This window comes from Phoca vitulina, unplaced genomic scaffold (genome assembly GCF_004348235.1).
Source record: "Phoca vitulina isolate PV1807 unplaced genomic scaffold, GSC_HSeal_1.0 scaffold38, whole genome shotgun sequence".
NCBI lineage: Eukaryota > Metazoa > Chordata > Mammalia > Carnivora > Phocidae > Phoca > Phoca vitulina.
Window position 1 is genome coordinate 3737848 of NW_022589741.1, and position 13333 is coordinate 3751180.

The 13333-nt window shown below is 37.7% G+C and overlaps 1 protein-coding gene and 1 long non-coding RNA gene across 2 annotated transcripts in view; one reads left to right on the forward strand and one right to left on the reverse strand.

Annotated features, from left to right (window-relative positions):
• The window catches only part of LOC116646860, a 57146-nt gene extending 44730 nt beyond the window's left edge, over nucleotides 1–12416 (forward strand). The window contains exon 4 of the long non-coding RNA XR_004302229.1: nucleotides 10711–12416. This is a non-coding gene — a long non-coding RNA (uncharacterized LOC116646860). The remainder of the gene's footprint in view (nucleotides 1–10710) is intronic.
• The window catches only part of KBTBD3 (kelch repeat and BTB domain containing 3), a 36560-nt gene that overhangs the window by 20990 nt on the left and 2237 nt on the right, over nucleotides 1–13333 (reverse strand). The gene's annotated exons all lie outside the window — the stretch shown is intronic.

Sequence of the window (13333 nt, forward strand, 5' to 3'; positions counted from 1 at the left end):
ATATATATATATATATATATATATATATATATAGACCATTTATATTTAGTACAATTATTGATACATTAATACTTAGGTCTGCTTTTTGGTTGTTTGTTTTCTGTGATTTCTGTTTTTAATTAATTAATTAATTTTTCTTCTTTCTGCCTTCCTATGAGTTACTTGAACCCTTTCCAGAATTCCATTTTGATTTGGCTATAGTGACTATGAGTGTACCACTTTGTATGAACTTTTTAGTAGTTGTTCTAGGTATTACATTTATATGTGTACATAATATATATTATGACAATACTTGTGTAAACATTTTACCAGCATGAGTAAGGTGTATAAACTTTACACTCTTTTACTTCCCTTTATACTCCCTCATATCCTTATTATATAATTGTTTTGAATAATTCCTTACATACACTGAGATATACATTAGGCATTGTTGTAATTTTTGCTTCAATCCCAAGAAACTACAAAAAGAAAACTGCAGAGAAAAATCAATGAAAGAGCTTATTCTTTGAAAAGTTCCATAAAATAGACAAACCTTAGCAAGACTGACAAAGAATAAAGGAAAGAAGACATACATTACTAATATCAGGAATAAAATAGGGGAATCACTACAGACCTTGACAATAATCAGAAGGATAAGGAAAGGAATATTATGAACAACTCTATATGTAACAATTTAATAGGGCGTAGGAAATAGACTAATTCCCCAAAGAACCCACACATTACCACAACTCACTCAAGATGAAATATAAAATTTGAACAGCCCTGTAACTATTAAGAAAATTAAACTTACCAAAAGTTTAAAAAAAAGTTAATAATCTATATAATTTTCTGCAGAATACAGAAGAGGAGGGAACACTTCCCAAGTAATTTTATGAAGTCAGTACTACTGTGGTGCCCCAGACAAAGACAATACAAAAACAAAGAAAAAAAACAAAACTACAGATCAAAATCCCTCACAAATATAGATAAAATTTTTTAAAAATTAGCAAAAATAATTAAGCAGATAATTATGCACAAGTCCAAGTAGGTTTAACCCGGGATGTAAAGATGGTTCAATATTCAAATATCAATCAATGTAATCTACTGCTGAAGAAAACTGAAAAAAAAAAAAAATCACATAATCATATCAATTGACACAGCAAAACCACTGAAAAATCCCACATTTATTCATGAGAAAACCTCTCCGCAAACAAAGAACAGAGAACAACTTCCTCAACTTGATAAAGAACATCTATTAAAAAATCTACAGCTAACGTTATACTAAATGGCAGGAGACTGAATGCTTTTCCTCTAAGATGATGAAAATGGCAAATATGTCCACTTTTACTATTGCTATTCACCATAGCACTGGAAGTTCTTAGATCTTAGTTCTTAGATCTGATATTAAAAGCACAAGCCATAAATCAGAGGAAAAATGCTAATTGAATGTTATCAAAATTGAAAACGTGTCGGGCGCCTGGGTGGCTCAGTTGGTTGGGCGACTGCCTTCGGCTCAGGTCATGATCCTGGAGTCCCGGGATCGAGTCCCGCATCGGGCTCCCTGCTCGGCAGGGAGTCTGCTTCTCCCTCTGACCCTCCCCCCTCTCATGTGCTCTCTCTGTCTCATTCTCTCTCTCTCAAATAAATAAATAAAATCTTTAAAAAAAAAAAAAAAAAAAAAATTGAAAACGTGTCCTCTGTGAAAGACCCTGTTAAGAGGAAAAAAAGACAATTTATAGCCTGGGAGAAAATGTTTGCAAATGAAATCTGATAAAAGATTAATATCTATAATATATAAAAAATTCTCAAAATCCATCAGTAAAAAAAACAATTCAATTAAAAAATGGGCAAAAGACAGGAAGAAATATTTCACCAAAGAAAATACAGAAATGAACACAGGAAGTAAGCAGTCAGTATGTTCAATATCATTAGTCATGGACATATAAAATTAAGACCACAATAAAATAGAACTACCTATCCATTAGAATGACTAATAAAAAGATACTGATAACATCAAATGACTGAGAGGCCAGAGAGATGCTGTATCATTCACATCTTGCTAATATAAATTATTTGGAAGCCTCTTAAAAAGCTAACCACGACATGGTGACTCCATCTGGCCAGGGAACTCAGTGTGAAGTTCTGCCTTTTTCAAGACCCCAAACAATGAGCACTGCTGGCCTTAGAGCCTGTTTTTGCCACCCTGCCTGGCAAGAAAGCTAATTCATAGCCCTGCTTACTGCTGAGTGCAGCCCCCTGCCCCCCCCCCCCCCACCAGGAAACCTGACCAGAGCATCCAGGAATCTGAGCAACTTAGCAGAACTTGAGAGGAGCACCTAACCAGGGTCTCTGCCCATCTGCAGACCCAGCTGGTGACCCCATCTGGCCAGGGAGCTCAGTGTGTTTTACCTGATTCATGTCCCTGACTACTAAGTCTAACTGGCTGTGGAGGCTGTTACACAGCCCTTGCCCAGGCAGGGAAGCAAATCTGAAGCCCTGCTTGGCACTGAATATAGCCTCCAGCCCTGCCCAACGAGCAAACCTAACCAGAACACCTGGGAAGCTGTGTAGCCTAACCTACAGTGAAGCTTACAACAGCACCTGAGTAGAGAGCCAAGCCAGCACCTCTTTCTATCTGCAGAGCAGAGCTGGTGGTACTGTCTGAACAAGGAGTTTGGTGGGCAGCTCTGCGGGATTCAGGTCCCCAACCATCAAGCTAAAGTGCCATGGAGCCAGTTTTACAATTCCAGTCAGGAAAGAAAGCAGATTCGTAGCCCTGCCTAGCTGTTGAGTATAGCACCCAGTCCTGCCTGAGTAGGAAGTTTAACCAGAGAATTCGTGCAGCCACAGAGCCCATCCCATAGCTTCACGTGGGCAGGAACCAACTGTTCTCGGCCAGAGGCACCCAGCCTGACCTCAGAGCTCAGGCAGCAGCCTTGCCCAAGTAGAGACCCTGAGAGCAAGCCCCACCTGACCAAAGATGCTGCCTGCTGACCTGTCCAGAACCAAGAAGTGAATTTACTGGTGAAAGACCATTTCTGGAGAAGAGAACCAATAAAGTGTGGAAAAGGAAACTGCTTACTCAAACGTGCAGATACCAACACAAAGAATCAAGGATTGTAAAGAATCAGGTAAACAATGACATCATCATAGGAGAATACTAAAGCTCCAATAACTGACCCTAAAGAAATGGGAGATCTATGAACTGTCTGCAAATAATTCAGATTATTCCTCTTAAAAAGTTCAGTGAACTACAAGAAAACACAAATAACTAAACAAAATCAGGAAAAAATGCATGAACAAAATGAGAAGTTCAACAAGAAATAGAAACAAAACAAAACAAAAAAGTAATCCTATAGTTGAAGAATCCAGGACTGACTTGAAGAATTCAACTGAGAACTTCAACAGCAGACTCCATCAAGCAGAAGAATCAGTGAACTATAAAATAGGGCATGTGAAATTATCCAGTCAGAACAGCAAAAAGAAAGAATTAAAAAGAGTAAAGAAAGCATATGGGACTCATAGACACCATCTAAAGAACAATATGTGCATTGTAAGAATCCCAGAAGGAGAAAAGAGTGGGGAAAAAGAGCCAGAAAGTATTTAAAAACAATAATGGCTGAAAACCTCCCAAACATGAGGAGGGAAATGGATATCAGAGTAATGACACCCAAAAGACCCCAAATAGGTTGAATCCAAAAAGGGCTACATAGAGACACTATAATTGTCAAAAGTCAAAGACAAAGAATTTTGAAAGCAGCAAAAGAGTGACACATCACATACAAGGGACCGCCTCCCCTCCCATAAGACTATGGACAGATTTCTCAGTAGCAACTTTTCAATCAGGAGAGAATGAGGTGATATATTCAAAGTACTGAAAGAGAAACAAAAACTGTCAACTAAGAATAGTATAGCTGGTGAAGTAGTCTTTCAGAAATGAATGAGAGGTAAAGACTTTCTCAAACAAATAAAAGCTAAGGGAGTTCATCACCATTACATCTGCCTTACAAGCAATACTAAAGGTAGTTTTTCAAGGAGAAACAAAATATGCTAATTAACATCATAAAATTATGAATGTTTGCAGAACTAACTGATAATGGTAAATATACAGTCAAAATCAGATTCTCTAATATTGTAATCATATTCTCAAATATGTAATTCATTTACAACTCTAGTTTAAAAGTTAAAAAATAAACATTAAAAATAACCATAACTATAATAATTTGTTTTTGGATACATAATACAAAATATATGTAAAATGAGGGGTGCCTGTCTGGCTCAGTCAATGGAGTATGTGACTCTTGACCTCAGGGTTGTGAGTTTGAGCCCCACATTGGGTGCAGAGATTACTTAAAAATAAAATCTTTAAAACACTATATATATATATGGTTTATATATATATATATAAACTGAAACATTAATAACCTAAACTGTGAGTGAGGGGAGAAGTAAAAATTTAAAGTTTATATATTAGTAAAATTAAGTTATCAATTTAAAATAGAATGTTATAAATATATTTTATGTTAACATCATGGTAGCCAAAAAGGAAAACCCTGTAGTAGTCACATAAAAGTTTATGATAAGGGGCGCCTGGGTGGCTCAGTCGTTAAGCGTCTGCCTTCAGCTCAGGTCATGATCCCAGCGTCCTGGGATTGAGCCCCACATCGGGCTCCCTGCTCTGCAGGAAGCCTGCTTCTCCCTCTCCCACTCCCCCTGCTTGTGTTCCCTCTCTCGCTGTGTCTCTCTCTGTCAAATAAATAAATAAAAATGTAAAAAAAAAAGATTATGATAAAAGAATGATAAAATATTGCTACAAAAAGTCATCAAACCTCAAAGAAGCAAGAAAGTATCTACTAAACAGTCAGAACACAGTTAACAAAATGGCAATAGTAAGTCTTTCCCTATTAATAATTTAAACATAAGTGGATTAAATTCTCCAATCAAAAGACATAGGATGGCTGAATAGATAAAAATACAAGATCCAATGATATGCTGCCTACAAGAGACTCCCTGTAGCTTTAAAAACACATGTACACTGAGAGTGAAGGAATGGGAAAAAATATTTCATGCAAATGGTAACCAAAAGAAAGCAGAGATGCTATACTTATATCAGATAAAAGAGACTTTAAAAATAGTCAAAAGAGATAAAGAAAGTCCTTATATAATGATAATGGAGTCAGCCCATTAAGATTATATAATTGTAAAATGTTTATGCACCCAATATCAGAGCACCTAAATATAGAAAGCAAATACTAACAGAAGTGACAGAAATAAACAGCAATAAAATAATAACTGGAGACTTTAATATCCCACTCAACAATGGGATCAGAGAATCAGTAAGGAAACAGTGGATTTGAACAACATTATAAACCAAAAGGACCTACGTGGCATATACAGACACAGAACATTTTGTAGGACAGAGCAAATGTGAGGCCACGATACAAGTCGTAGCAAGCAGAAGAAGACTGAAATCACACCAACTATATTTTCCAGCAACAATCATATGAAAGCAGAAATCAATAATGGGAAAATTTGCAAATATATGAAAAAAAATTTTAAAAATATTTTATATATTTATTTGAGAGAGAAAGAGCGAGAAGAGAGGGAAAGGGAGCATGGAGCCAGGGGAGGGGCAGAGGAAGAAGCAGACTCCCCCTGAGCAGGGAGTCCAGTGTGGGGCTGGATCCCAGGGCCCTGGGATTATGACCTGAGCTGAAGGCAGACACTTAACCAACTGAGCCAGCATTACCATGATATCAAATTCAGATAAGGCCACTACAAAAACAAGACAAAACAAAACAAAAAACCTACAAGCCAATATCCCTGATGATTATAGATGCAAAAAGTCTCAACAAAATTCTAGCAAACTGAATCCAACAGCACGTTAAAAGGATAATACACCATGATCAATTAGGATTCATCCCTAGGAGGCAAGGGTGAGTGAACATGCAAATCAATAAATGTAATTTACCATATTAATAAAAAGATAAAAATCATATGATCATCCCAACAGATGGAGAAAAAAAACATTTTAAAAATCCAACATCCACTCATTATAAAAATTCTCAAATAACTGGGCATAGAAGGAAAGTGGGCATAGAATTCTCAAATAATAAAAGGCCATATATGACAAACCCACAACTAACATCAAACTCAATGGTGAAAGGTTGAAAGGTTTTCCTCTAATATCAGGACCAAGAGAAGGTTGTCCACTCTCACCATTATTCAACATAGTACTGGAAGTTCTAGCCAGAGCAATGAGGCAAGAAAAACAAATAAATGGAATCAGAACTGGAAAGGAAAAAAGTAAAATTGTCTTTGTTTGCAGATAATGTTTTATATACAGAAAATCCTAAAGACTGCACCAAAGGAAAAAAAAAAAGTAACAACTAATAAATGAATTCAGTAAAGCTGTAGGATACAAAATCAACATACAAAAATCAGTAGTATTTCTATATACTAACAAATTAAAATTTAAAATAAAGAAAACAATCTCATTTACAATAGCATCAAAAATAATAACATACTTCGGAATAAATTTAACCAAGTAGGTCAAAGACTTATAAACTGAAAACTATAAAACATTGATGAAAGAAATTGGAGAAGACATGAATAAATGGAAATATACCGTGTTCATGGATTGGAAGAATTAGTATTATTAAAATGTCCATATTACCTAAACCCCTCTGTGAATTGAATGCAATTGCTATCAAGATACCTAAGGCATTTTTCATAAAAATAGAAAAAATAATCTTAAAATTCATATAGAACCATCTACACAGCCAAAGTAATCCTCCAATAGCCAAAGTAATCCTGAGAAAGAACAGCAAAACTAGATACATCACACTTCCTGATTTTTTATAAAAGATTTTATTTACTTATTTGAGACAGCACGCACGAGAGAGCACAAGCAGGCAGTGGGGGAGGGGGGAGGAGGAGAGGGAGAAGCAGACTCCCCGCTGAGCAGGGAGCCTGATGTGGGGCCCGATCCCAGGACTCCAGGATCATGACCTGAGCTGAAGGCAGGTGTTTGACTGAGCCAGCCAGGCGCCCCCACACTTCCTGATTTTAAATTATATTACAAAGCTATAGTAATCAAAACAGAATGGCACTGGCATAAAAACAAGCACACTGACTAATGGAAAAGAACTGAGAGCCTAGAAGTAAATTCACACATAAATGGTCAACTCTTATTTGACAAGCAGGCCATGAATACTCAATGGTGAAAAGATAGTTTTTTCAATAAGCGGTGTTGGGAAAAGAAGATATTCACATGCAAAAGAATGGAACTAGACCCATCTCTCACACCACTCACAACAATTAAGTCAGTTAAAGACTTAAATGTGAGACCAGGAACCATAAAACTCCTGGAAGAAAAGTAGGGAATAAGCTCCTTGACACTGGTAATAGCAATGATTTTCTTTTGTTTTTTTTTGGATATGACACATAAGGCAAAAGCAACAAAACAAAAAATAAACAAGTGGGACTACATCAACGACAAACTTGTGCACTGTAGAATAAGTGATCAACCAAATGGAAGAGCAGCCTACAGACTGGGAGAAAATATTCTCAACCTGCACATCTGATAAGGTGTTAATATCCAAAATATATAAGGAACTTCTAGAACTCAATAGCAAAAAAACCTCCAAATAATCCAATTAAGAATGGGCAATGGACATGAACAGACATTTCCCCAAAGCTATTCAAATGCCTAACAGGTACATGAAGTGGTGCTCAGTGCCACTAATCATCAGGAAAAGGCTAATCAAAACCCCGAGATACAAACTCACACTTGTCAGTATGGTTTTTGTCAAAAAGATGAGACAGCAAGTGCTGTTGGGGGATGTGAAGAAAAGGGAACCTTGTATACTTTTGGTGTGAATGAAAACTGGTGCAACCAATACAGAAAATAGTATGGAGGTTCCTCAAAATTTTAAAATGAAACTACAATATGATCTTACCAATTCAACTTCTAGGTATGAATTAAAAGGAAACAATCACTTATCCTGAAGAGGTATCTATCTGCCATATTCACAGCAGCATATTCACGATAGCCAAGATAAGGAAACGACTTAAGTGTCTGTAGATTGATAAATGGATAAAGAAAATGTGAAATACACACACACACACACACACACACACACACACGGAGCATTAGCCATAAAAAAGGAATCCTGCCATTTGCAACAGCACAGGTGGACCTTGAGGGCATTATGCTAAATGAAATAATAAAGACAAATACAGTAGAATGTCACTTATATGTGGAATCTTGAAGAAAAAAAAAAATCCCATGGAAACAGAGAACACGTTGTTTGCCAGAGGGGCTGGGGGATGGGGGAACTGAGTGAAGGAGATGAAAATGTACACATTTCCAGTTCTAAGAGAAATAAGTTCTGGAGATGTAATGTACAGCATGATGACTGCAGGTAACGATGCGGCCTTCTATATTTGGATGTTGCTGAGAGTAAATCTTAAAAGCTATCAGCAGAAGAAAAAATTCTGCGAGGTGATGGATGTTAACTAAACTTATTGTGGTATTCATTCCATAATATTTACAAATATCAAATCATTATGTTGTACACCTAAAATTAACATAATGTTATATGTCAATCATATCTCAATTAAAATGGGGGGACTAAACACCAATTATATTACCCAATAATCACTGATGTGAGCACATTTATCCTAGAGAAATACAAATCTGTACATGGTTTTCCATAGCACCTACAGTTGTGTGCTCAAAACCTGTAACATCCAAAATGTTGCTCAGTATATGGATGAGTGAGTATACAAACTGTCGTCCCTCCATACCACGGAATACTACTCACCATTAAAACGGAACAAACCACTGATGTACATCACAACTTAGATGAATTTCAAGAGCATTAGGATAGTGAAAAAAGGCAATCTCAAAAGGCCACATACTGTATGTTTCCACTTCTAGAACATTCTTGAAATGACAACATGATAGAGATGGACACAGATTAGTGGTTTCTAGGGACTGAGGAATGTGGTGGGAGGTAGAGGGGCGGGAATGCATAAGGGAGACTTTTGCAGTGATCTGTAATAAATTGTGACTTGATTAGTTACAGGGATCTATACATGTGATAAAATGACATAGGACTGTCCCCACACAGTGCACCAATGCCAAGTTCCTGATTTTGATTTTGGGCAATAATTATGTAAGATGTAGCCTTGGGTGAAGGGCACGTGGGACCACTTTATACTATTTTTGTAACTTCCTGTGTATATGTGATTATTTCAAAATAAAAATTAAAGACCATGAAATATAAATTCAATTTACAAACTGTTTTGATATCCCAGTTTTGTTCTTGTTCAAAACACTTAAAAAATGCAAAGGAAATGTTTTCTTTTCTAGTGTAAGTAGTTCCTCAGTTGTTTTTTTTTTTTTTAAGATTTATTTATTTATTTATTTATTTATTTATTTGGGAGAGAGAGAGAGAGAGCACAAGTGGGAGGGCAGCCACTCCAAGCAGACTCCACACCCAGTGTGGAGCCCAACCCCATGACCCAGAGATCACAACCTGAGCCGAGATCACGACCTGAGCCAAAATCAAGTCCGATGCTCAACGAACTGAGCCATCCAGGTGTCCCGTTCCTCAGTTTTTAAAAAAGAAGTTGAATGTAAAACAAAAAAGCTAAAAGGTACTCAAACCTGAGACTTTCAAAAGGATAAAAACTGTATTTCTGCATACTGACATAAGTCTTGAGGAAATAAATTTAAGAAACTTCAACCACAAACACGTTTTAATTAACTTTATTATCATTAAAAATATGTATTGAATTTGGATCTTGTGTTGGATTAAGTCACTTTTGAGGCTCACTGTTCATTGAACCCAATGATGGAGGTATAAAGTAATTCTTATTTCTAGAAATAGTAACAAAAAGCAAACTTTTCTAGAAATTTTTAAGTGTCGGACCACCTGGGTTGCTCAGTTGGTTGAGCATCTGCCTTCAGTTCAGGTCATGATCCCTGGGTCCTGGGATTGAGCCCGGAGTCGGGCGCCCCACTCAGCAGGGAGCCTGCTTCTCCCTCTCCCTCTTCCCTGGCTTTGTGTGCACTCGCTCTCTCTCTCTCTCTCGCTCTTTCAAATAAAAAAGTAAAATCTTTAAAAAAAAAAAGAAATGTTTAAGTATCCCCAAATAAGTATTCTCAAATATATTAGAGTCATATATAGGTACTCACTTTTATGAAGCTGCTAAAAGATAAAGCCTGCCATGTATTTCATTCTGTATATTCTATGCAGAATGAAAAATTCAAGAAGCTGAAATCTTCATTTCTTAAATTTGGTTGGAGTAAATCTGTACTTGTAGTAGTAGTGTATTTTGCAAATAACAAAGAACTCAGGATTTGGAGCTGAAGGAATAGGGTCCTAAATGACCTATCACTATACTGTGACCCCTATGGAGGCTCTGTGAGGCTTTAGCTTCCTTGTGTGCAAAGTGGACACACCAATACACCATAGTGTTGTGATGCTTAAATTACGTCATAAATACTAAATTAATATTGTCAGGTGGTATGTCAATATTAATGGTTAAACTCAGTAATAACATGTACTTAGTAACGTTATTAATTGTTAAAACAGTTCTTAAATCTTGGTAAAAGATCTGTAAAGCAATTTTTTTCTTCAAATATTATGCAAATTCAGTATAATATTGCATTAATTTTAAGACACATTTTTTCACACTAAACGTATCTGAAATTTACAGGTATCTCGTAATTGCTTTTGGCCAAGTAGCGACATGACATGTTGTCCCTACATGCATCACACTGCGTATCAAAACGTGAAGAATGAGTATCCGTATCTTAAAAGATAGCCCTGGAGATAATAATGGATACTCATTTAAGAAATGAAGCATCACTAATGCTCTTGATAACAGAGAATGATACTACGTGGAAAAACACGGACATCGAGATTCTGAGTTGACAGTGAATTCAAAGCATTGGACTCTGAACGTGAAAAAGTTTTAAGAGCATCTCAGCTAATTTTGCTTATGTTTTTCTTTTTATGTGTGTACAGGGGTGATATACAAAATTTTTAAAAGGGCTTTCCTTAAGTATGAAAAATACCAAGCGATAAGGAGTTGTGTCGTAGTTAAAAATAGCATTGTTTTATTTCTTCGAAGCACACAAAACAGTGGTGTATTTTATAAGACTGCATCTCAGCTTCAGCAAAACTCCTTTGTGCTCAAAATGTTGAATCAATTTTTAAAACTATTGTCTTGTTCTTCCTTTTAATGTCTTCCATTAAAATCTGATTTAAATAATTGAATCAATAAAAGTTCAACAATCAAGTCAGACAAGATTGATACAAAGTAATGACAGGAAACGCATGTGCCACTTGACAGGAGTGGAATATTCAACCAAGGCTGTGCCATGACTGTTCTGGGCTTTGATTCCATCAGGCTTTCCAGTGATCTGAGTTTGGTCACTGGAATTTCAAATTAGAGCATGACTTCTGGCCTGTTCTAATTAATATTTGTCACAGACTGCAAACTGTATGCCAGGTATGGAGTTAGGGAAGCGTGGAGGAAAGAGGCAGACGTGATCCTTGCTTTCCTGGTGGTTCCTATCTAGTGAGGAAGACTGACAAATTAGACATTGTTATAAATACTGTGAAGAAACAGCTGGGAAAGGGAGTAGAAATGAACAATGGGGGATACTCAACTTCAGGGAGTAACAGTGGTAACACTTGCATAGGGCTTACTCTGTACTGTGGGCTTCGTATACTCCTGAATCTTCAAAAGAAGTGTATAAAAAAGACACTGCTACTGTCCGCACTTCATAGGAAGGGAACTGGGGCTTTGAGACGTTACACAATCTGCTCAAGGTTCTATGGCAGGTAAGCAGGGACCTGGACCAGGATGGTGTGGCTCCCCAGCTTTTGCTCTCATTCACTACACTATCAAGGAGCGTCTTTCTGAGCAGGTGTCATTTAAGTGGACACCTGAATGATGACAAGGTAAGAAGTTGGGGGGAGAAACCATGTAGAAAGCCCTAAAGTGGGAAGGAGTTCTTCGTTTTGAGGACGTGAAAGAAGGCCAGCATCACTGGAATTCAGCTGATGAGAGAAGAAGTGGGGGAGGTAGGGGTCCAGAGGCGGGTGCCACCTCTTGCGGGACCCGACAGGCCACGAGGAGCTGGAATTCCATTCTAAGTGCAGTTGGAACCACAGAGGACTGCACTGGGCAGTGACACGATCTGATTTATTTTTTTTAAATATCCTCCTGGCTGATGTGTGAAGAATTAATTAAAAAGAGGTAAGAGAAATAGAGTCCAAGTTATTCATTTATTCAATAAATATGAGAAACTTTACAGAGTAGCTATTACTTTGGCAAGCAGCACTATTCTAGATACTGGGCATACAGCCACAAACAATGGAGACGGGGTCCTCCACTCTGGAGTACACTCTAGAGTACTGTGCACACACGCGAGCACCCACCCACCCACACAACTACCCCCTCTCCTGCACCAACACATTCTCCCACTCCACTGGACAGATTCCATCAGCGGACACATTTTAGTATCTCCCACCTTTAGACATCAAACAAAAATCTGTCCTTTGAACTTTCATTACCCTCTAGTGACCAGCCCCTTTTCCACTCCCCGACCCAGGAAGTCTGCAGTAGCTTTCCGTCCAGTCGCCATCCGAGCACACTACCGTCCAGTCCTTTCTGACCCTACGACCCTGCAAGCTGCTGAGTCAGCGTCACCACGCTGTGCTCTCGTCTGGCTGTCAAATGCTAACTTCTCTCTCCACATTCTAGTTAACTTCTCAGGAGTACTCGTGTTGCTAACTAGTCCCCCCTTCTTGAAACGCGCATCTCTAGTTTCTTTGGCACCACACTCTTCAGGATTCCTATCTTGCTGGCCTCTCCTACCCAGTCTCCTCAGGAGCCCATATAGTGCAGGGATTAAGGGCACGGACTTGGAGACCTAGCTCTGAAGACAGGCTGCTCCAAGAGTGCTTATGGCAGGGAGGACTCAGGAAAACAATGTTCCCCTTTCTCCTGCAGGCTAGAAAATGAATCATCCTTGCAGGTGAGACATGATCGTGGTTTAGACCAGAGTGTTAACAATGGAAATAGAGAAATATAGATGGATTTTAGCTCTAGTTTAGGAGCAGAACCAATAGAATGGAGAATAGGACATACAAATTGAGGGACAAGAGGTAAAAAGGTTTCTTTCTTGGGTAACTGGTAGAATTAAAGAAATATTTATTAAAGTCTTGAAAAGTTAAGCTTTGCAATGGAATAAAGTTTAAGTTATGACCCCAAAAAAGGTTAATGAACATTATCTCTTCCTTCCTCCCCCCCCCCCCCACAAATCAAT